Raw genomic sequence first — 20,818 nt, 5'->3', positions numbered from 1 at the left:
GGGCGTGTCCCCAGGCCTCGGCGACACGCTGGAGGCCCAGGGACAAGCCGGAAATGCATGGCGCCGGCGCTCCTCGGCGCCGGCTGCTCGGTCTTCCCGGGACCGTCTACGCGGACGGTCCTTAGCGTCTTCGGGTCGGCATGAAGCGAATTCCAGCTGCTTCCGCCACCGTATGGAAACGGCCCATGTTAATATATTCAGAGGATGAACTCCTGTTAGTTAAATCTCCTGTGAGCATCCAAAAAACTGTTGAGGGCCTTCTCAGAATATTGTAATGCAGAAGGGCTGAAATCTAAGGTGATAGTGTTTCTAAATCTAATCTCCCAACAAAGTATGAGTGGCAAATAAAGGGGAAGCATATATGCTTGCAAGATTAAACTCTATCCCCTCTCAAGTAATGCAAGGTCAAATGCAAAAGATTGCATATTCTGAACTACTTTGTGACTGTGCTTCTGGACAAACTGAAACTTTGGGGAATTGCTTACTCGAACGTGGTACCTTTTTGTAGTAGAGATATATGAATTACTGTCCTTTTATGTGATAATGCAGAGCTGTCAACCTCAACGAAGGGCCTTTTCCATGCAAGAAGTTGTTTACAACATAACTTGCTCTCAAATGCTACACTTTTTCTTTTAATTTCACACATTTTTCCTGTTTGGTTCCAGAAACGTTTCCCCTCCATTGTTTTCCTGAGTACTTTTACCACGATGCTTCCCTTGAGCACATGATTATATTGAAACAGTCTTTATTTCTCTGCATCCCCAAACACCTGGTTCTTATCCATGCCCTCATGTGGTCACCAAACCTCTCCTTCACCCATTTGCTCCTCTGCCTCATCCTCCAGTTTTGAAAGGAATTTTTAAAATCTCTTTGTCATATCGCATTAGCAACGTATCATTAAGGCACAGACTCCAGCCAGGATGTTTGCATCCGCTTTGTAATTTTCATCTTGAATTAATAATGAAATCTTAAGATACACAGTGTCTACAGTTATGAGTGAATGAAACTGACAAGGAGAGTGGCTGTCACATGAGGAAACTGACATGGGACTGCCACAGTAATGATCATGTATGTTGTAACCTACCCTGAGACCTTCAGGTATAGGGTGGGTTGAAATGTATTTAAATAAATAAATGTATCACAGCAGCTCTAATTTGGCTGGCAAATGATTCTTTGGAAGGGGGGTGCTACACAAAATTTGACCACTAGGAAAATCGGAAGTTAGCTTTTCATGCAGAAAAGGCCAAGGTTAAAAAACTCTTGGAAGCCATCAATTTAGGAATCACACTGGCTATAACCAAATTTTTTGCCCACATAAACAAATTCAAAGAACCTCGAGTGTGGGAACTGGTTGGCTATTTAAATTTTTTATCTGTATTCCTATTTTTATTGTCTCTAGTGTGACATTGCTCAAGGCAGGTTGGCTAAATAAGCAGTATCATAAAAATTCTGAAAGTGCTCTGAATTTTGACGTAGTCTTTACTCTTGCAGACAGGCATTGTGGATCCCTGTGGGTAGGAGTAGGTCTTTAATGATAGAGGGCTACTGACCACTCCTTTTAAACCTCCAGTTAGATGTCTTCACCTGGCCCAGCAGAACGGACTGAAGACTCCCTTCAGCATATAACAACTAGAATGCAATAACGCAGGTACACTGCCATATTTAAATCACTTATTTCTTATATCAATATTCAGTATTTTTTTTAAAGCACACAGATTCAAAAAACCAGCCAAGAAATCCAGCTACATTCTTTGCTCTAGGGACAATTTAAGTGAGCCCGTAGAATACTGCCCTGAGATGGCTGCTACTGCTCAGCCTTTCTCTCCACCCACAGAGATTTCCTGACATAAATGCAGTATTAAATAGATCATGTTCAAGCAAAATAAAATCCCTGTGGTTGCATGCGTGTGTGCCTTGGATCTGGTCATGCTGCACATGTTTTATTTTTTGGCAGCCTGCGAATATTTTGCTGTTTGTCAAGTCTGTTTTGAAAGGAAGCAGCCACTCTTTCCGGTAGATACCCCACAAGGACGTGGTCAGCTGTAAGACTGGAAAGTGGGAAAAATTACATATCCAGTACGGAGAGGCATGCATCTGCTATGCTCACGTCCCAAAGGCACGGGCTTTGTGCAAAGCAATCACCGTGGTATCCACCAGAGCTAAACAAACAACTTTGAAACCTGCCCTCATTAAATAAGTCTCAAACAGAACACATCCTATTTGGAGAGGATACAACATGTGCAGTCTTATAAAGGCATAACAAAAAAAGAAGCAGCTGGCCACCCAGAGAGTACAGCCAGGGATGCAGGGTAGAAGATAAGGAAATAATCTATGCGTGCACACATTTATTTTTCTTGACGGACATTTCTCTTTCCTTCCTGCAAGTAGGGTTCCAATGTCCAGGAGGGGAATACTGCTTGGCTATATGCCTTTTAAACATTTGTACATTCCAGAGCAACTTCAGCCAGTTTGTTCACTCCATTCACAGCCTTAATTTGCCTCTAGCCAATATTTCTGTCATTTCTTAACCACCGTTCAGCCACAATTTTATTCAGTCATAAAACAACTACAACAGCCTGCTTGAAAAATCTGCTGCCATATTGCTTTGTAGAGCAACGTCATAACCCACAACGGATCATATAATCAATATGTTTATTATATAAAATATGTGCTCCAGGTGGTCACATGTACAATACAACCCAGGGGCCCTTTGGCCCTACTGTCTTCTCAGGATTTTCCTAGAGTTGACAGAGAGATTGGAAGAAACCTATAGGCATATATGGTCCTTCACCTATTCCATTCAACACAGGGAGAAAAGAGCAACTGACCAGGGATATTTCAATTACCTAAGAATTGCATTGCCCCTGACTCTGGGAAGATTAAACTTCTTTCTAGGGGGTCTCGGAAATTTCCATGTTCCATTAATTGCAGGATCTCCTGATTCAATCCTTTGCTACTTTACGTAGCAAAAGAAGAAAGTAGCCAAAACCCTTATCTCAAAAGCTGAAGGAGGAAGAGTCAACAGATCCCCAAAATGGGGCAGAAAACAGAACAAAATAATATCAAACTAACTTTGATTTCATTAACCTTCTTATAGGTATGGCAACTAACACTATCCAAGAGGTCTCTATTGATAGAATGGGAAACATCTTCACACTGCAAAAGGATTACAATGTGAAATAAACACTATGGAACGTTGGCTAAGGCAGAACCCATGCCAGTGCACACGCCAAGCTATGAAAGTCAGCTGAGCATCCTTCCACATAGTCTGAATTAGGGATGCCAGTCTTTAGTTGGAACCTGGGGACACCACGGAGTTACAGCTCATCTCAGGACAATGGGAGATCAATTCCCATGGAGAAAATGGGTGCTTTGGAGGGTGGACTCCAAAGTCTTCGCATTCTATCCCATTGAAGTTCTCCTCAGGCTACATCCCCAAATCTCCAGGAATTTTCCACCTGGATTTGGCAACATTAACCCCCACATCCCCTGCCTGTGGCATGGGGGGGGGGGGGGGAAATCTGGCAACCCTATCCTAAATATAAGGAAAGCTCCATGTTATCCATGTTTCTGCTTGTCAAATAATAGATTGTCCTGTACAATAGTTCCGCAGTACCACATTAAAAGAGGCCACGTTTCACGAGAGCTTTCCCTCTATGGTTTAAACATCTGTCCTACAATGCAGAAATAGGAGAGGAGGTTTTTTTAAAAAAAATGAATATGAAACAAAATTTACTAGTCAGATTTTCAACAGCCCTTTGGCTACTTCTGCCCACAGGGATCTACAGCGCATGCCTACAAGAGTAAATATATACTTGGAACACAGCAGGAGATAAAGGAAAGGTTAAGCACTCCCTTCCTGCCATTATTTCAGTATTCCAAATCCATCCTCTCAAAGTAGATCTTACCTGAAACAGGGAGGGGAGAATGAGACATTTTGTTTATAACATGCGGTGTAGCCCAGAAGCAAAGCTTGTTCCAGGTTATGAGTTCCCCTGGGGCTGAATAGATTTATTTTGTTTATATTGATATTTATAGCCTGCAAAGCTCAGGGCAGATAACAACAATTTGAAATACACTAAATAAATACATTGATTAAAACTAAATCAAATCAGTATAATAGATGGTGCTAAAAAAGCAGCAGGCTCGAATAGCACTCGCGTCCTAAATACAGGTGCCATTTCAAGCACTGGGAGCAAGGGTACACCGGCTAACCGGGTTAGTATGGAATCTGCAAAAAGACTAGATGATCTAATAGGGCATAATGTAGGAGGGAAACCCCCACAAGGTCCAAGCTGGACATTTGATTTACTGTAGATCATTGCTGCTCCCTCAACTATATGCCTGGTAGAGCAGTTTCACCTACAGGTGTACCTGCTTGCACTTCTCTTTCCACCTTCATTGAGGCATTCCGCAACTTTCCTGTGTATTTTTCTCCTGCTCATCAGTCTTTTTGGGGCCCACACTGCCTGCATGCCCTTTGATTGACAGTGTATGTGGCTGGAGATGCTGCCACCACAGCTGTGAGGACCATCATTATCGTGCACAGGTTGGAAGCAGTTGGATCCACTTGAAAGCCCTGGGCCCCAGGAACTGCCTCACCATCTCCAAGGATGCTGACACAGATCGTGCCCAGAAGAAAAAGTGCTCCAGGCTGAAAAGCATCCAAACCACACAGCTCCTTCACCCACAGTGTAAAATATCACACTGCATGATGGAGGGGGGGAAATAACACGGTACGCTCTAGAAACGCGTAGCTATACATTGGTCAAATAAATTGTAACCCGCTTCTTATTTTTAAAAGATATGTTCAGCACTTGGTTTCTCAACATCCAAGCAACCTTACGTGGACAAAAGATCAGCACGGTCATCCCCGAGATTACTACAACACCAAAGAAGGGAGAGCTACGTGATTAAAGGCCATATTTAGACAACTTGGCACAGGTGCTGAAGGTAATGCTGGTTCAGAATGTCCTAACACTGTGAAGCATTCGCTGGAGGCAGGCTATCCACCATGAACTTAAACCAGCCAATCAGAAGGCTTGGAGTCATGTTCCCACTAAGTTCTTCTCCTTCTCGGGCACAGCAATCAATGCAGCCAGACTACAAGGCATTCGTTTCAGAAAATACAAATACGTCCATATTGGATTTGTGTGTATATATGTGTGTGTGTGGAAGAGAGAGAGAGAGCTCAAGGCTAGTTCAGCCGAAGAACAAACATTTGTTATTATGTCAATCTGCGCTCACTGTCCTCCATAAAAGCAGCTTTCTCCGTTTTAAAACCGAGGTATAAATCACAAATGTATGTTCTGTTCTACTGGGGTTTGTCCCAGACTGCAGCATGCTTGTTTCAGGAGAACACTGAGAAGGACACGTCTTGAAAATGATAAGAAAAATATTAGGGATGTGGGGAAAGAATACTGCAACTAATAGCTTTGAACCTTGCCACAAAAAGACAATGTGAATCACACACAGTAATAAGAGCAGTTCCGGGATGGTTACATGCTTTCCCTTTCAAAATTGGCAGTTCTTAACTAAATACAGATATAGGAAGGCTGATTTACGTGGGCAGGTGAAGGAGGGTTATGTTTCAGAATGCTCCCCCATGTTAAAAGCTTTCTGCAAACAGAAAACCAGAGGCGTAAGCGAGGGGGGAGGGGGGGTAAAAGCTTTTCCCCTGCTGCACTGTTTCTACATCAAGGTGGGTGTTTTTTTAAGGTAAAGGAATATTCAATACTGGAATTTCATCCTCTGTAGTCCAAGGTGGTGCAAAGACCTCTTCCCCATTTTGGCATGTGTAAACAAGGCCCAAGGTTTCTTCATCAAGACATGTTTTCACTTTCAGAAGAACATCAGCAAATCACTTGCATAGGGATCAATATAGCCCTAAACACCTCACAACTGCTGATCAAAGGATGCAACCAGATTCTTAACATATCCCCATCGGATCTGAGAGTTGGCATTGCCATCAATCTTACCCACAGGAGTGGCTTGTGGAAATATTCCTGCAATGGAACAGTGTGTTATAGGGAAGTAGCCTCTATGCCTGTAAGTACATAAACACACGTGTGATGAAGAAGCCTCATTGTGAATGAGACCACTGGTCCATCAAGGTCATGATCGTCTGTTTAGAATGGCAAGGGCTCTTTGGGTCTCAGGCTGAGGTCTTCCGCATCACTTTATCACCTGATCCTTTTAGATGGAGATAGTAAAGATTGAACCTGGGACCTTCTGCATGACAAATAGATGCCCTACCGCTGAGCCACAATCCCTCCTGGGAGGTTAACATGGCCTCACAATTTCTGCAAATTAAAAAAAAACCTCATCATACATTCAGCTTAATAGTGAAAAAGATTCCCCCTTTAAAATGGTGATATTTCTCACTGCTGTTTGCAGCAATGAAGGTGGCTAATGATCAGAAACCTAGTGGGCCACGATGGCAGGGGCTGATGGGAGTTGTAGTCCATGAACATCTGGAGGGCCATCGGTTGGAGACCCCTGCCTTAAAGCTGCATACAACCAAGAAGTTTTAATACAGTGGCAATAGCTTCTGGAGGATCTGTTACTAGGCAACAACTCCAAATCCCTACAGCTTCCTTCAGTTGCCTCCTCTCTCCTTTCCTGGACACATATGGCATTAGACATTTAAGGAAAGGAGCACTGGGTTTGAGGGGGTAACTAGCCTTTGATAGGAAGCCTCCAGGACCTGGGTGGGCAGGTTCATGCATGACTTGCCACTCCTTTCCCACATCCCATTTCACAATGGTTGCTCCCACCTCACGATTTAAAATGAGGTTCGTTTTCCCCAATAACTAACTATAGTTGTTGATTATACAACCAAACCTATAATAGCAACTAGAAAACAGGCTTCTCCAGGAGGCCAGTTGGGCTGATATCCACCTTCATGGGCCTCCCAGAGGATATCTAAGTTGCCATCTTGCTTGCTTTAGATGTTTTAGCTGTAGTTATATTGTAGCTGTGCTTTTATAATATTTTAAAGGTTTTATTGTTGTTTTAATTGTGTTTTCTTGTTGTATAGCCACCCTGAGCTCTTTGGGGAAGGGCGGGATAACAAATCTAATAAATAAGTAAATGTACTATTCTGAATCCTCTTCCATCCCTTTAAGAAGGGTGACTACTGCTTCTAGAAGTAGTCACCCTTCTAGAAGTGCTGGTGGTTCCTGGCCCCTCAATGATGCGACTGGCCTCCACTCGGGCCAGGACCTTCTCAGCCCTGGCCCCTGCCTGGTGGAACACTCTCCCTCCAGCTGTCCGGGCCCTCACAGGTCCTTGGTGAGATCCCTTGGGGAGACCTGTAAAGACTGAGATTGTTCATGGGAGACTTTTTAGAGTGTTCAGTTGCTGAGAGTGCCCCTTTTTATTCTTCCGGTTCGGAGTTCCCATGATCATCTATGGGACCTACTTTTTGTTTTGCTTCCCCCCTCTGGGAGGGTTTTAATTGGGGTATTGCGAGACGTCATCTTTGTTAATTTTATCGCTGTGTTTTAATCTAATTTTAATGGGGTTGTTTATATGGGTTATTGTACACTGTGTAGACAAAATTATGTTGTACACCGCTCAGAGCCCTTCGGGGATAGAGCGGTATAAAAAACCCATAAATAATAAATAAATAAAATACTAGCAGTCAATTTTTCTACTCTTAATGATTCATAACATCAACATGCTGTGTAGTATATTCCCAAAGAAGATGCAGCAACTGGATGTCAGCTATGAAGTTGACTGAAAGGCCAATAAACCAAAGCAGTAGAATATGACAGTGGTTGTCAGCCCCCACTGAATAAATGAAATGGAGCGTTGTATTAAGGCTAAAGAGAAGATTTGTGATTGGACAAATGAACACACACAGATGCCTTACACTGAATGGGACATGACCATCTAAGGCCAGGACTGTTGATTTCTGACTGGTAGCAGTTGTCTAGGGTACCAGGTACAGAAAGGTCTTTCTGAAAAATCTGCTACCAAAGATTCATTAACAAAAAGCCACAGGGACTGAAACCAGGACATCTGAATGTTGGGTATGTTCTCTAACCACTGGTCCCTGTCTCCCTTCTATCAGATCTCCTTTAAAGGAGCTATAGAACACCAGTCAAGACCAGGGTTATGGCAATGGGCAGTCCCCTGATTTTTAAAAGTGCCCCTAGAGGAGGAGGAGGAGGAGAAGTAGAGTTGGATTATATCCCCCCTTTCTCTCGTGTAGGAGACTCAAAGGGGCTTACAATCTCCTTGCCCTTCCTGCCCCCCACAACAAACACCCTGTGAGGTAGGTGGGGTTGAGAGAGCTCCGTAGAGCTGTGACTAGCCCAAGGTCACCCAGGTGGCGTGTGTTGGAGTGTACAAGCTAATCTGAATTCCCCAGCTCAAGTGGCAGAGCAGGGAATCAAACCCAGTTTCTCCAGATTAGAGTGCACCTGCTCTTAACCACTATGCCACTGCTGGGCATACAGCATTGGGAACGGGGAGTTATCGCCACAATTTCTGGCTGCTCTCATAGTAAAAGAGGTTAGAAGAGCCAATCACAGATGTAGCATTAATACATAGTCAGGCCCTTCAAAACACACTCCGCTTGGCAACACAAACAAAGCAATGCAAGAAACCACTTTGGGAGATCTTACAACTTACAGGACTTTTTTGAAAGAAAGAGCAGCTGGGTAGATTTTTTTTCCAGGCCACTTCTGATGTTCGCTACCAAACTCGATTCTGCAATTTCATTCTGCCACCTGAAGATATAGCCAGATGTGACCTGCAAATTAAAAAAAAAACATTTTACATATCAATCCCTAGCTACTGCTTTGTTAAATAACTTTAGGACAAGGGTTAGCAATGATACTTGTTACGTATACAGGGCTTGGATTGTTACAAAGGTTTTACATAGGTAAACCCATCAGTCTCTTACAATAAAACCTGAGATGCACCTGCATTTTAATTCCAGTATCCACAGGGAGGAAGGATGCTGAGGTCAAGAGAGAAACTCTCAGTGAATGCAACATTTAAACTGGGACTCCAGTTCTCAGCTGATGTTTCTATATACATTACATCAGTTTTCACTGAATTTAGGGGCAGAAGCAGTTGGATTTACTCAGGATGACAGAGAACTTTCATTTAACAGGAGGGCAAGTGAACACTGGAACAGCTCAACCTAATGAGTGTTCTTAAAATATCCAGAGACTCTCTGAACTCTTGTTCTTGAAACACTCAGATCTCTAATCTGAGAACTGTTCCAAAGCAATTCCAGCCACAGGCCATGCCACAGCAAAGATGGTTTCACAAGTTTCAGTTGGGAAAAAAAATCTACTCCTCCCAAGTTTCCAGATGGTTCTTCTGATCTTACATTTGCCCAACAAGAAAGCAAATCCAGTTTAAAAAACAGAAGGAGGACTGGCAAGAAGTGACACTGAATGACATAAGAGGAACGATTAAATGTGTCAATTCATGGCTGTTTTATGTTCTCCAGAAAGGAAGGAACTAATGGTGCATCCTTGAATAAAAGATATTTCCTTCAATTTTCATATCAGCCTAGTGTAGCTACTTGACAGGGGTTAACTTCTGAGAGGCATGCATCAGGGCTCATTCCTGCTTGAACTTATCCCCAAGTAGTGAAAGAAAGGCACTTTAAAATTAGGTATTCTCAGCTTATACTACAAGACTGAACCCTGGTGCCCAGACGAGTTAATTTGCTACCACCTTGCCAACAGAGTTGCAAATATTCAGCAAAGGAAACCAAATGCAGACAGCTACGGAATGAAAGTCACATTCAGGTAACTCCGAATGTACAAAAATTATTACTCCCACTCTAAAAGACACACAAATTGAGTTCTGCTTAATGCCTGACAATATTTTGGAAGATGCAAACTTTGTGCCTAGGGAGGCAACTTAAATGAATACAAACAATTCATCGCTTGGATTGTTACAAATGTGCTGTAGAAGCTATGCACTATGGAGTGTGACTTTACAGGCAGTGTAAAACAACAAGCAAGTCAACTCAAGGAAAAATAAAAAGAATTTGGGGTGGGGTGGAACGACACTATCATCCATGATAGAAGCAAGAATTGTCCATATATAATCTAAGGAAGTAAATCTTGGCTACAAAGCCAATTTGACAAAAGTAATTCATGTACTACTACTGTTGCTTCCACAGTGCAATCAACAATGTATTTTACAATAACAGTTAATAGGATCTGAGTAGCCATGTGCTATTTACTTGCTGGTTGCAAGTAAAAGTTAATTGAAAATCAGTGGGTTTTTAGCACACCAAATACTACAGAGAATCAGGCTAAAGAATCCCTCAGTATGGAACAGAACTTATACCCAGGTACCTATACAACTGCAGAATAAAAGATTTATTTTAAACAAGGATTACAAATAAGTCCCCAAAATACACTTGGGAGACAAAAAGAGTAACAGACGGCCCCATAATACAGGAAGAACACGGATGACCTAAAGAAGAGAACACCCTTTGAACCAAAAAATGAAATCTCTGCCTTACCACTGAAAGTGGACAATCCTTGCTTGTTGACAAGTAAAAAAAGTAAAGCCAGAAGTACACATTACATGTCATTGCCTTTTCTCCATTTCTACAAAAGAAACACAATGTAGCCATGGAGGCTATGATTTAAGGGGAGGGTGTGGTGTTTTTTTTAACTCCAGAGGAGTAGCTGCGTTCGTCTGTTGCTGCAGAAGAAAACAGGGCTCCATTACCACCTTAAAGACTAAGGAAATGAATTCTATCACAAGCCTTCACGAGTCAGGCATCTCACGGAGTGAGTTCTGACACAGGAAAGCTTATTTTGGAATACATTTTGCGAGGAGGTGCTACTGGACTCCTCCTCTGTTTGACTACTGAACTCCTCCCCTACTCTATACCACTGCCCACAAATCTTCCTCGCAGCCAACTTGTGACAACCCATTGGATTTTCAAGGCAAGAGATATTCAGAGGTGGTTTGCCATTGCCTGCCTCTGTGTCACAACCCTACTTTCCCTAGAGATCTCCCATCCAAATACTTGCCAGGGTTAAAGCCAAGAGTGTATGACTGGCCCATGGTCACTAGCAAGTTTCCACAGCAGAAGGGATTCAAACCTGGGTTTCCCAGATCATACCCCATCACCCTAACTACTACATGGTGGTGGCTCTGCTTAGGAGTCTAGTAGTGTACGCGAGGCAATTTATGACAGCAAGATGAAGCAAAGGGAGGCAAGTAAAGATTGGTTGCGCGCTGAAGTTCTGAACTAGCTGCATGTCTAAACTGGAGAGGAGTTTTTTAAGAGAATCCATATTGCATACACTTTATTTTAATTCATGGCCACTTCATAGAATCATAGATTTGGAAAAGACCTCAAGGGCAATCAAGTCCAAACCCCTGCAATGCAGGAACACATAATCAAAGCACTCCTGACAGGTGGTCATCCAGCCTCTGTTTAAAAACCTCCAAAGAAGGTAACACCACCATACTCCAAGGTAGTCCATTCCACTTTCGAACAGCCCTTACTGTCAGGAATTTTTTTCTGATGTTTAGGTAGAATCTCTTTTCCTCTACCTTGAACCCATGACTCCTGGTCCGAGTCTCTGGAGCAGCAGAAAACAAGCTTGCTCTCTCACCCACATGGCATCCCTTCAAATATCTAAACATGGGTATCATGTCACCTCTTCACCTTCTCTTCACCAAACTAAACATATTCGAAAGAAATTTTGAAAGCATGAATGAACCATGTGGATATTCTACTACCACTGGGAATGCAACAGAAAGAAGGCAGGGGCTGTCACTGGGCAGATACAGCCAAACAGCACCTTCCCTTTTTTAACCCCAGCCCCAGTACTAAGAGCTGGGACATATTCTCATGGAACTTACCATACATTTGCATCCTATAACTAAAGACAGTTCTCCCTTCTAACATAGAATTTCCAGCATAACTAGGAAAATATCCTAACTGTTTTATTCTTTGCTTGAAGCCTCATTAACAACCAATGCACCCATCAGCTGCGCCCATAATCTTTTAGAAGCTCTACTTCGGCAAGCCAAGATTGTTGAGATACATATCTATTTTTATTTGTAGCTCCGCTCTCTGTTAGAGAATATTCAGTTTAGGGCCCAAGGAGTAAAAATAAACATCTATAATGATGTTTGCAAACCTTCCATGTATCTTTTTTTTTCTAAAAAGAACTGCAATCTGTTTTCACGCTGCATTTTTAAAGTCGCATCACACTGATTTCTGATGTCGCATGCTTCCTTGTTGAGGATTCATCCTTCTGTTTCACCTCTGTGGCCGTCGCCCACTTATTCCTTGCGCTGTATGGTCCTCAACACTCAGCCCTGGCAGTCTGGCCACCTACTCGTGAAGCTATTGTGATCTGCCACTGGAAATCACAATAGCACTACCGCTACAGTAAGGAGTATCTCCTGCATTCATGAAGCAGACCACAAATTTTATTTACAAGACATACGTGAAAGGACTACTGAAGTTCTAATTAAAAATGCAAGTAAAGCTTTTCACAGTATGGCGATAAGCATCACATGCTAATGGCTACATTAAATTGCTGCAAAGGAACACAGGTCGGTTTTTAAAAAAGGACCTTTGTGACCCTATGTATAGGGGTCCCATGATAAATTCTCACAGACTTGTTAGAACAACAGTGTATGGAAGAAGTCCTAGGTGAATTTTTTTTTAGAAATCCTGCTCTAGTTATCTTTGCATTTTACAACCTGCACATACAAGCTTACATCTGAAAAGAACAGTTAACCACATAATTCTGTTTCCCTACATTTTCCCATCCATTGGCCTCAAAATCAATCTTGTCTAAATTTCTCCTCTTTATATCTTTTATCCTAGCAAATTCTTCACATGCACGTGAAACATCTTCAGCACCACACAAAAGTATGCAGGATTTAGGTTTCCAGATTCTGGGAAGTGACTAGCTGACATTTAATAACGAAGAGAAAGACCATGTTTCTTTGCTCTTTGCAGAAGCAGTGAAAAGTGCCGGGTCATTGTAACTCAGTTAGATACAACCTTTCTTGGGCCCGTTCTTTCCAAGAACACCCTTTATGCTAATTGTGCAGCAACAGCTGGCGACAAGCCTGAAGTCTTGCTCAAATGTTACCAGTTTATGGTTACCAGTCTATTCAGAGGTTAGAGAATCAAGCGTCCAGACCAGCCGCAGACTGAACGCCAGCAAGATTTCTAGGGTGTAAGCTTTTGAGACTCAACACATCCTTTGTCAGAGCTGGACTCAAACATTCTCTTCTACTGCAGGCAAACACAGTTGCCCCCAAGATACTATCCTGTTGGACCGGGATCTCGGAGACCGGTTCTGCCGTGGAAGCTTGATAGGTGAAGCTGAACCAACTCTTAGCCTAACCTACTGCACAGGTCACTGTGAGGATAAAATGGAGAAGTGCAGAATAAATGCAAACCACTTTGAGTCCCCATTAGGCACAAAGGTGGGTAAAAATGGAGTTAATAACAATTTCAGAACTATATCCAAACAACGTTCTCAATTCTTGTCCTAAAACCCAGCTACATATTGGCAAACAGAAACTGAACTAAAACCTTTCCTTTTTAGTATTCTCACGCACTAAGAGCGCCCAAAACTTAATTTGTTGACTGAAATCATTTGGCATTCTTTTCCAAAACGGATACAAGTATAAACAGCAGAGGACACAACTGTGCCATGGAATTAGGCTAAGGTAGCAGATACGGATCACAGGAATGAGACGTAGAAGAAGAAGAAGAAGAAGAAGAAGAAGAAGAAGAGTTTGGATTTATATCCCCCCTTTCTCTCCTGCAGGAGACTCAAAGGGGCTGACAATCTCCTAGCCCTTCCCCCCTCACAACAAACACCCTGTGAGGTAGGTGGGGCTGAGAGAGCTCCGAGAAGCTGTGACTAGCCCAAGGTCACCCAGCTGGCGTGTGTGGGAGTGTACAGGCTAGTCTGAATTCCCCAGATAAGCCTCCACAGCTCAGGCAGCAGAGCTGGGAATCAAACCCGGTTCCTCCAGATTAGATACATGAGCTCTTAACCTCCTACGCCACTGCTGCTTAACGTAGCAGTTAAAACACAATGAAATACTATATCATTAGTATTATAGTGCAATAAGAGATTGATGATGCTGGAAGAAAAGCCCCCAGCAGTGACTGACCATGTTATCCTAAGCAAAGTTACACAACTTTAAGTCTTCAGTGCATTCAAGATGGTGTAACTTTGCACACAGCAGAATCACTTGCCCTGATACTACATGAGCCTATGCAGGTCTGTGGTTGTCATAGAGCTATGCTATACCAACTCAAGAGACAGCACCATGTGTGTGCAGGACTATGGGTATAAGAAAGCAAAAGTTAGGGACTTCACAAGAGAGGAAGCCAGTCAGGAAGCTTGGGAAATAAAGTAGTCAAGGAGAAAGAAGGAAACCAAAGATAGATGTCAAAGGAGAAAGAAAAGGAGAAAGGAAAAACAGGCAAAAAGGACAGTGGTACATGGTCAGAAACAATACAGGTGAGGAATTTTATATATTAATGTGAAAGAACCAGCCAAAATTATGGCTACATGCTTCTCCAATATCAAAGCAATTATTAAGCAGACCAAAAAACTCTGGATTAAGCACAGTGGCTACTTGGTGGGTAACCACATGAGCATGTCAAAAAGTTGACATGTGAAACATACCTGACAGCAGGTTTCCAAATGAAACTCACCCTACATCAGTGTGCTGAATCCCAGACATTTGAAACTTAGCTCTCTAACTTCAGCACTGCATTAAATACCAAAGAGAGAAAGAACTCTCCCTAATTATAATAATAGCTCCTTTTAAAAGTAGAAATCTATACAGAGATTGATCAAGGGCAAAATAGACATTTAGAAAGTTTCTTTATTTAGACTAGGGCAATATTTCATCTTTACAGTACAGCTGCAGAGACGCCACCTCAAAGTATTCAACATATGTCCCTGCTTTTAAAAAAAAACAGAGTTCCACAAGAACTAAAAAGTTCTAGAAGTATATGTTAACTCAAAGAACCTACATTTGTGTGAAATAGAAGAAAGAACACATTAAAATTCAAGCAAGGAAATATTATCTGTCATCCCATAAGTATAAAATAGTCCCTTCTATTCTTGCAGGAGAGCCTTATGCAACCAGGCTAAACAAATCAACTCAGTAAAGCAAATATTATAGAATCTTCTCCTGGTACTTTGCAGGGAAGATGATTTTTAAAGCACTATCACAGAACTAACCCAACACGCAAGAAGAACACACTGCAAACACTAGTCAACCCGTTGCCTAGGACAACCAAGTAATTTCTCATTTAGCTTTGTTTAAATGGACAGCTAAAACCTTTCTTAAAGCGAGTTTGCAAGAATAAAGCTTTGAAGAGGTATAACTCACAGAACAGTATATCAACGAGTTATGCAGAGAAGTCAAATTGAAATTGTCGGATATTCTTCTCCCCAAAAAACATCACACATATACATTGCCCTGTTGGAGTGCTACAGAGTACGCTACAGCTCTGGCTCAAATAACAGCACAGGCATTATCTAAACAGATTCTGTCAGCACCGAAACAGCAGAAGAGCATTACAAGAGCATTAAGTCATCCTACTTCATCACTGTTTTGTTACCCAGTTAGCAATTTCTAATGTAAGAGGAAAAGATCTACCTCGTAGAGCACAGATGTTTTACAATGGATAAACTGCAACCGTTAACAAAAAAAACACAGTTGAAAAAGCACAGAAATAACAAGGAAGAAAGGAAGTACAGTACCCACCAAAATCTGCTTCTGGATAAGAAACCAGGAAATCTACATTCCATTTGAGGCACAACAGTGGTGTTAGGAAATGCCTGCTATTCTAGAGCTTTCCACTTCTCCCTTCCAAACATATGCATACAGTCGCTCTCCAAATACAGTTGGTAAAATTCTGCCTATGCCTCTCTCCCTGTTCCTCATTAAACCAGTGAGTCTTGCTCACTTGTTCCACAGGCTCCGGACGAGATGTTCCTCACTGATTATTTGTATAAGAAAGAAGGAAGCTTGCCTTCTCTCAAGAACTCAAAAGAAGGGATCCAATCACAAAGTGCTAAGGGTCGGGGGGTGGGGGAGTGTCTGCACACACACAGCGTTATCAGGACTTGGGGCTTGATTTTGGTGTGGAGATGAAGAGGCAGACAAAGAGCAGACCTCGTTGGTAAAACTGTACTGAATGCTGTGGTTGCAAGATGAAAAAGAGGTTTCTGACAGATCAAGAGAATTATTTGTCTGCCACACCTCCATAGGGACAGCTCCTGCAAAGCACAGCAGGTCACACACACCATGGAAATAGGAGGAAATACACATACTGTATGTCATCCAAATGGCTTAGGCCAGAGCCCACGGAAGCAGTATGCAATGATCGTAACCAGGTACGCTGTGGTGGACGAAGGGTGGCAGTGCTGGGGAAGAAGCCGCTGACTCCAGATCTTCTTTACGCAGAAAAAGTAAACTGCAAAAAAGAAAAAAAACCACATTTTCACCGAGAAATCTCAACCGACTGTGACGTTTAGAAATAAGAAGTGTTATAAGAAGCACCCTAGCCTCACCTAGGTTGATCTTTCATAGACTTTGGCTCATCTGTCAACATAGCTTTCGCTTGTCATGATTTTCCTCACTTTTAAAACACATGACTGAGGGAAGCAGACATCTTCTGCAGGAAAGGAAAAAGGGATTTTTTTCAGCGTTCATTATATTTTAACAAGGCAGTAAGTGGAAGCAGAGAGAGGAATGGCATAGCTCTGAGAAAAGCCAGCAGCCTACAGTATGGGGGAATGGGACATACTGTAGTAGCCTTAATTGTCTGTCTTCTTTTGAACCATCCAATACAGAGCAGAGGACTGCCAAGTGAAAAACACCAATTAGCCTTCCAACACTTCTCCAGACATACATCAGAAAGTAGTCCTGACTCCCAGGAAAATATTCTTGGGACTGCTTACTCCCAGGAAAATATTCTTAGGACTGCACAGTCAGACTTTGACACTAACTCCCCCCACCGTTCATCAAAACAGGATTAATTACTTTTACCTTATTATGGCTGCATACAGGTGTTAAATAACTTAGCATAACTAGTGAGCAGACTCTATATTGCTCCTGATGACATTTGAAATTTACATAACTGCATTTCATTCTGCACTTCCTGCATTTCATGGCCACTTGATCCTGACACTTGTTTGTTTTCAAATCTCCAGCACGGAATGATCATGAAGATTCACTCACAGCAGCTAAGGAAATCGGCTCTAGTCCATAAAAGCTCATGCTAGAAAAAAGCGTGGAGGGTTTTTTTTTTTAACATGCGAGACTCAAGGCAGGCAGCAATAAAAACAGTTTTTAAAACATAAACCAGCTCTAAGGCAAGTCTAAAGCAAACAACCTGTAAAAACACACCCGGTTGATGTAGCTAGATCAAACATTTGTGCTGGAGGAAAAACTGTTTGCAGTGTCTTCCAAACCACCATCACAAAACAACTGCACAGTGACTCACAGCATCCCAAGAAGCCTCCGTGTTATTTTTTCTTCTCCACAAATAAACACAACTGCCCTTTTAGGACCAGAAGAGTGCTTCTGAGCATGCCAAGTCAACCCCTGACCAACAAGCCTTTCACAAATCCTGAGGAATCCTTCACCCTGCAATACTTTCAATCTAGAAAAAAATCCACTTGTGCAGAATGGGCGGGGGGGGCAATCACCTTCGATCATCATAAAGATGACTGTGCCTTTGTGCATGAGCAGAGTTCCTCCACTACACGCTGGTGGTAAGGCTAAAGACAGCCCTTCCTTTGAGCATGTGCAACATGTCCCCTTTCTATGAATTGGGTCAAAGACAACCATACCTTCAAACATAAGCAGAGTCCCTTTCCTCCCTTTGCCACTGGTACAGACTATGCATCTGAGCATGTCATAAATTACCTTTCTTCCCCCTTGCCATTTATCAGACTAAGATGATGAGGACGATGTCTTTGAGAATACTTCCTCACTCGCTGACAATCAGACAGAAGACAATCATGCCTCTAACCATGTGCAGAGTACACTGTTGTGGTAAGGCTCAAGACTGCCCTGCATTTGGGCATGGGCAGGAAGCCTTCCCGCACTCGCCACTGGCCAGACCAAGCAGGACCGTCCCTCTGAGCTTGTGCAGAGGCCTTTCGCTAAGGCTAAATCTTTAAAGCGAATGCCGAGCGCCTTCCCCCACTGGGTGATGCTCAAACTAACCATTCATGGATCAAGAAAGCTTGCCTGCGAGAATGTGCAGAGTGCCTCCCCCCCACACTGAAAAGGCGAAAGCCAGCCGTGCCTTTGAGCATGTGCAGAGTACCCCCTGCTGCTGATAACGCGAAAGACAACCGTGCCTTTGAGCATACGCAGACTGCCCCCCCCCCCGATGAGGCGGGCCTCCCTTAAGGCACTGACGGGGAAAAGCGTCCCTTGTTACCTCAGGGAAGCTTTGCAAACACGAACCCGCCGCTTCTCTCCCTTCCCACCCTGCGATGGGGCGCCTCACGAAGAGGGGCAAAGGCCGGCGAGGCCGCGTCCCCTCAGCCCGGCGGCGCCCTCTCCCTCGCGCGGAGACAGACCGGCCTCTCGGCTCCTTCTCGCTCCGCCTCTATGGCGACCCACGGGCGGTTTGGGCGGGAAACGGCGAAGCCGCCATCGTGAGGGGCGAGTCAGCGCCGCTGAGGAGACTGAAGGGGGCTGACTTTTGGAGAAACGGGGGGGGGGGGGGCGCTGGAGACCCCATCAGGTTGAGGAAGGTGAGGGGGCGAATGGGGGGGGGGGGCGCCATTTGGCCGGAAAGAGCCTGCGAGGGGAAGCGGAAAGCTGACCCCGCCATTCTCTGACCTCCCTCACAGGGGAACAAATGACAGAGGGGAACGGCTGGGTTACAGGGGCGTACCAAGGCAAACTGGAGCCCTGGGCAAAACCTGCGTTTGATGCCCCCCCCCCCCCCATGGGCAGCCGCCCGCCCCACAGTGACCAAGCAATGATTTTTTTTCCACCTGGTCGTTTCAAAGTCACCATCACATTATAGAACATGTCCCAACTCACAAATCTGAACACAGCAATGGGCCATGCCACACGGCAGAAATATTTTTTAAAAAACATTTTCAAAATGCTTTCAAAATGTTTTATTACTACTATGAAAACATTTTATGGTTTTGTATCCAGTCCCCCCAATTGGGGGAAACAGCATCACTTTCAATGTTATTTAAACTGGGGACCCCAGGGATTCTTTCTCTCTCCTTTACAGGTCAGTTTGAAAAGGAGAATCTGGGCTCCTCATTGTCAGCTTCAAAACAGAGTGACTTGCTGGAATCCACCTACAAACAGCATGTCATTTTCAATGATGTTTTACACTAGGAGCCCAGCAGATTCCTCCTTTCAAATGCACTCTTAAAGGGAGTCGCAGGGGTCCCCATTTGTGCTAACATCGATTGAAAGTGAGCCTGCTATTTTGGGGTAGGATTCCTCCCCTACCCCTGAAAACAGCATCTCCTTCTACTCAGAAAATGTTATTTAAACTGGGGACCTCAGATTCTCCCTTTAAATCCATGCCGAAGGGAGTGGATTTAATAATAATAATAATAATAATAACAACAACAAACAACAAACAACCTTTATTAGGCATTGAGAGAATAAAAGAAAGAAAGAAAACAAGCAGTGGCAGGAAGGGGTGGATTTAAAAGGAGATTCTGGGGAAATTTAGGGGGTGCCTGCTATCGGTGCAATTATTAAGATAGCAGCACCAAAGGAATTCTCTAGAGTACTCTTTGTGAGTTTCTATTGATGATACCACCCAGGTTTGGTGAAGTTTGGTTCAGGGAGTCCAAAGTTATGGACCCTCAAAGGTGTAGCCTCCATCTCCTATTAGCTCCCATTGGAAACAATGGGGGATGGGGCACTTCCTTTGGGAATCCATAACTTTGGACTCCCTGAACCAAACCTCACCAAACCTGGGTGGTATCATCAGGAGAGTCTCCTGAAAAACCCTGAAATGTTGGTGTTACTAGCATAAAAACTGTGCCCCCTGCAGGCCAAAAACAGAAAAAAACCCTGAAAATACAAAAAAAATCCCACAAACAAACCTGCATTTTTGGCGCCCACCCCAAGGGGGCACCCTGGGCAACTGCCCACTTTGCCCAATGGGAGGACCGCCTCTGCTGGGTTACCAACCTCCAGCTGGTGGCTGGAACTGCCCTGTGTTTATAGATGGCCCCCAGGGGACAGAGATCAATTCACCCCACTATTCTCTCTGACCTCCCTCAGATTGGCTGGTTACCAATTTCCAGATCGTGGCCGGAACTCTGAAATGACAGATGGCCTCCAGGTGACAGATCAGTTCACCTGAGAAAATGGTCGCTTAGGAGAGTGGGAAGTGCCGCCACACTGCAAATCCTACCCTACTCAAGCTTCACCCCCAAATCCCCAGGTATTTCTCCACCTGGAGTTGGCAACCCTCAATTTTAGGGTGACCTACTCAGATCAGGACATTCCTGTAGATTTTGCAGGTAGAGTCTGGTGAAGGACTTTGGTGGGGTCTAATTCCCCAGAGTCTACCTTCCAAAGCCACCATTTTCTTCAGAGGAACTGATCTCTCTTGCCTTCATCTGGAGATGGCAACCGATGAGGGTTGGTTGTGATTTGGAGAAAAGGAGAACAATTATATATCCATGGGCCCAAGTTCCTAGGAAACATTTTTTTAAAATGCACTACATATGGTGATGAACCTATGGCACTCCAGATGTTCATGGACTACAATTCCCATCAGCCCCTGCCAGCATGGCCAATTGTG

At 43.6% G+C, this 20,818-nt stretch overlaps 1 protein-coding gene across 6 annotated transcripts in view; it reads right to left on the bottom strand.

Annotated features, from left to right (window-relative positions):
* LOC125431855 (ankyrin repeat and fibronectin type-III domain-containing protein 1-like) overlaps positions 1–18,596 on the bottom strand; it is a 310,810-nt gene extending 292,214 nt beyond the window's left edge. For 4 of the 6 annotated variants that reach the window (XM_048495028.1, XM_048495032.1, XM_048495034.1 and 1 more), the window contains exons 1-4: positions 18,461–18,580; positions 16,578–16,681; positions 16,338–16,480; positions 8,641–8,761 (exon numbers count right to left, since the gene is read on the bottom strand). The gene's annotated coding sequence lies outside the window, so the exon portion shown is untranslated. Of the gene's footprint in view, positions 1–8,640; positions 8,762–15,768; positions 15,964–16,337; positions 16,481–16,577; positions 16,682–18,460 lie in introns of those variants that run through there. The other 2 variants (XM_048495029.1, XM_048495030.1) reach the window with 2 other exon arrangements.
* Between the last annotated feature and the right edge of the window lie 2,222 nt (positions 18,597–20,818).

This window comes from Sphaerodactylus townsendi, linkage group LG04 (assembly GCF_021028975.2).
Source record: "Sphaerodactylus townsendi isolate TG3544 linkage group LG04, MPM_Stown_v2.3, whole genome shotgun sequence".
Classification (NCBI taxonomy): Eukaryota; Metazoa; Chordata; class Lepidosauria; order Squamata; family Sphaerodactylidae; genus Sphaerodactylus; species Sphaerodactylus townsendi.
The sequence above is the reverse complement of the archived record's forward strand: the minus strand, read 5'-3'. Positions and strand labels throughout refer to the sequence as shown.